The sequence below is a fragment of the Gobio gobio genome, assembly GCF_949357685.1.
Source record: "Gobio gobio genome assembly, chromosome: 22".
Lineage (NCBI taxonomy): Eukaryota > Metazoa > Chordata > Actinopteri > Cypriniformes > Gobionidae > Gobio > Gobio gobio.
This window is the reverse complement of record NC_137118.1, coordinates 36,765,870-36,769,910: the sequence shown is the minus strand read 5'-3', so window position 1 is coordinate 36,769,910 and position 4,041 is coordinate 36,765,870.

Sequence of the window (4,041 nt, the reverse complement as noted above, 5' to 3'; positions counted from 1 at the left end):
ACTCACACATACGCATGCACAAACACACACAATGAGTTGAAACATGGAGATGTCGATTTCTGAACATTTCCATGGGAGGATGGATCTATTATAGAGACTTTAAACGGTAATTTGAACTGCAATTTTCTTATACTAAGTGCTTTATATGACATTTGGCTTTAAAAAAACTAAACAGCATGTCAGAAGGATACAGTGAACTTCAGGCACGTGCAGAGGGGGGGGCTTTGGGTGCTCGAGCCCCTGCCCTTTTTCAAAATGAATCAAAAGTGCCCCTCTCAGACAAATATCAATGATAATATCGTGGTCAATAAAACTAAATAAATGTGATTATTATAACATGACAATGCATACAATAGTAACGAAAGGCTCAAAAGTCGGACAATTTCTGTTGAGGCGTTGCCATAACGCGTTGCTATGGGTCGCGTGCGTTTTGATTGACAGCTGATTTTCCACTGTTCGGAAGCGGCTCTCGAGCCAAATATGGTCCTTTCAGAGAGTGTGTGGCCTCGCGGGAAAAAAGTAAACCAATATTTTTTTTTTCATCCATAATCAGAGCTAATGTGTTGATTTAATTAAAAATCTATATATTAGCTATATATATTTTAAAGTATTACTCAATTCACCAATGCTCGTTTGTCATGTATATACACCAACCAATCGTGATCTGGCAAAGCAAGTTCAAATTCCATTGGGTGATGTGAAACAGTAATTTTCTGTTCTTATTCATAAATCGGTTGAAAATTACATGGACAGACGAACTAACGTTTGTGGAACAATTTCCTGCGGTTTGTCTCATTTTATAAATTGCATCACTGACAAAATGGATTTTAACTGACAACAAACAAATCCCTGCACAAAACCACAGCAGCAAAAGTCGCATTAATGGTAAGTAGTGTTAAATTCACTTGTATTTATGTATATTGATACACCGCTTACTATTTCATGACACTATCAAAGTTAACAAAACCCAAGTGCCAGCGGCTCCTACAGGCCTATTATGTGAAGTGTAAGCTGGCAAAATGGTTACATGAAAGGACTTTATTATATTACCATTTTTTAATATTATGCAGCATTACGAAAGAAGTCTCTTATGTTCATCAAGCCTGCATTTATTTGATAAAAAACAGCAATATTGCGAAATATATTAAAATAATGGTTTTCATTTTAAAATAATGTAAAATATAATTTATTCCTGTGATCACAGCTGGATTTTCAGCATCATTGCTCCACTCTTCAGTGTCACATGATCATTCAGGAATCATTCTAATATGAGGATTTAATGTCAATGATGGAAACTGTGATACTCTTTTCAAGATTCTTTGATTAATAAAAAGTTAAAAAGAATACAATGTAATAATATTTCACAATATTAGGCTACTGTTTTTTCTGTATTTTTGATTAAATAAATGCAGGCTTGATGAGCATAAGGATATATATACATACATATATATATACATACATACATACATGCATACATACATATATATATATAATGTGTATTAGATTAGATTCAACTGTATTGTCATTACACAAGTACAGGTACAAGGCAACGAAATGCAGTAAGAGGCTGGTTCGCACGAACAGGGACGAACAGGGTATATATATATATATATATTTACATATTGCCCCTTTTTTACATTTGAGCCCCTGCCCCTGACGAACTCTCTGCACGGCCCTGGTGAACTTTGTGCTGTGTTTTAAAAGTGAGGGTAATTTAAAGCCCACAATCTAAAAAGTGGAAACCTGCAATTGTTTTCTTAAAAAGCTGGGGGTTTTTTATTTATTTGTTTTGTTGTTTACTTGATTTAACCCATAAAAATGAATTTTGTTGGTACAGACTAATGTATTAACAGCACAGCGTTGTACAGCACAGCGTTGTCATCAGGCACCGGAAAGTTTTCTTAAAGGAACACTTTTTTTGAAAATAGGCTCATTTTCCAACTCCCCCAGAGTTAAACAGTTGAGTTTTACCGTTTTCGAATCCATTCAGCCGGTCTCTGAGTCTAGCAGTAGCACTTTTAGCATAGCTTAGCATAGATCATTGAATCTGATTAGACCGTTAGCATCTCGCTCAAAAAAATGACCAAAGACTTTCGATATTTTTCCCTATTTAAAACTTGACTCTTCTGTTGTTACATTGTGTACTAACGGAAAATTAAAAGTTGTGATTTTCTAGACCGATATGGCTAGGAACTATACTCTCATTCCTGCGTAATAATCAAGGAACTTTGCTGCCGTACCATTGGTGCAGCAGGCGCAATATTACACAGCACCTAAAAATAGGCTAACTTCCATCAACATAACCAACGTGACAACCTGCTTGCATAGGCAGCGTGCTGGGGACTATTTTCAGGTACGTAATATCATTGCAAACTGTCTTAGTACGCGATGTGACTACAGAAGAGTCAAATTTTAAATAAGAAAAATATAGAAACTCTTTGGTCATGCAAGATGCTAACGGTCTAATCAGATTCAATGATCTATGCTAAGCTATGCTAAAAGTGCTACCGCCAGACCCGGAGATCGGCTGAATGGATTTAAAAACGGTAAAACTCAACTGTTTAACTCGAGGGGAGTTGGAAAATGAGCCTATTTTCAGTGGAAGTGGAGTGTTCCTTTAAAGAGGGGGATTTCATGCTAATGCTATTTCATGCATTCTGACTTATTTACACTGTTAAAGAGTTGGATTCTCATGCTAAACATGGCCAAAAGTTTGGAGGTATGACAGTATTTCTGTGCCAAATACAGTCCTTCGGGTTCGAATAAGTTTCGAAAAAAATTTTTGAGTATGGCCCTGTATGAGGTCATAAAGGGCGAAATTGCTTGTATGGGCACTTCTCCCGGATGAACGCATTCGCACATCAATCAGAACGAGAGCAAGAGCACGCCCATCAACGAATTTCGTTCGGCTTATGGGAGCCGTCGGCAGTGCTGTCATTTTGACCACAAAATCAACAATGTCACTAAAGAAGTGTGTTTTTGGTTGTGAGGGAAAAATAACCTTGTTCAGATTCCCAAATAACCCAGTGTTAAGGAAACAGTGGATGCAGTTTGTTTTTTCCGGAGCAGCAATGGTCGGATTTCTGCATGTGTGTTTGTTTGTTCCCTGTCACGAGTCGAAAATGCAGGCGGTGAGTGAAACTGCATCAAATGTCTGTGTTTTTTTGACAATCAGTATGCTAGTGCATATAATATAAACAACACGAACATATAGTGAATCAAAAGTTATCCAGGGATAATGCCATGATGTATTTCATGTGTGTGTGTCTGTGTGCGCGCACTCTCGTGTCTCTTAAGCTCCGCCCACTGCACGCCTGCACAAGCTCCGCTGTTTTTTGAAAGAATCGGTACAGCGTATCTGTCTTTTATAAATACGATAAAACTAAAGACTCTTCGGAGATATGAAGGATGCAATACTATTCAATAGGTACTCAAGATTAACATGAGACTGACAGAAACTGTGTGTGTTATGTAGCTACCCTTTAAGCCTCATGTTCAGTACATGTTTCTTGAAATGATTGCAAACCAATTAGAATGGTAAAAAAAAATATCAATTAACAGTCCAATAAGGTGTGGGAGTCACTATAAAGCACCATTTGAAAACGGGACTTCCTTTTCTGACACATGGTCACAGCAACACATGGTGTGAGAAGAAGTTAAGATGATTTGCTTTAGTGATCTTGTTTAAAATGATATGAATTGTACATAACAATATGTGTGTGTATGAAGGTGTAGAGAAGCCTTTTGTCAGGTTTTATAACGTTGTTTTATTTTGCATGTTCAGAAATTCAGGCAACGTTGTGCGACAAGGGGTACTTTTAAAGGATGTCTTTGCTGACCATGTATTTTGACTTTTCATGTAATAGTGCACAATATAAGCTCGAAATATAGTTGTATATATTTATTCATATTTTGTCTGACAAAATGTCCCAACAGGTTGTCACACTATATGGGGTTGTGTGGAAATCTGAATTAATTATTTAGTTATATTAATAATTATTTCAATTAACAATATAATAATTAAAAATAAGACTATAAAAT